Here is a 308-nt window from a genome sequence, read left to right as displayed (position 1 = left end):
CTATTGCAATCCAGTAATTTTATTGACATTTCATTACAATGACATAAAATACATAAAACAATGCCAGTGTCAGAATTTTGTTATATATCTGAATGTCTCCAGTCTCTGTTGATCATTTTGTATAAATAAATAAAGTTGTGTATTCTGCTAATAATTTGACACGTTTCATAGCATTAGCTCCTTCAGGAATCTCAAAGCAGAATTTTACTGATACGTGCTAGATTTGCACAGCATTGGCCCATAACCGACAGAGAGGTGCCCCTACACCATAGCCAGGGGCGGGGGGGGGGGGGGGGGCGACACCCCAA

This window comes from Nanorana parkeri, unplaced genomic scaffold, assembly GCF_000935625.1.
Source record: "Nanorana parkeri isolate BGI_ZX_2015 unplaced genomic scaffold, ASM93562v1 scaffold143, whole genome shotgun sequence".
In the NCBI taxonomy this organism is placed as follows: domain Eukaryota; kingdom Metazoa; phylum Chordata; class Amphibia; order Anura; family Dicroglossidae; genus Nanorana; species Nanorana parkeri.
The sequence above is the reverse complement of the archived record's forward strand: the minus strand, read 5'-3'. Positions refer to the sequence as shown.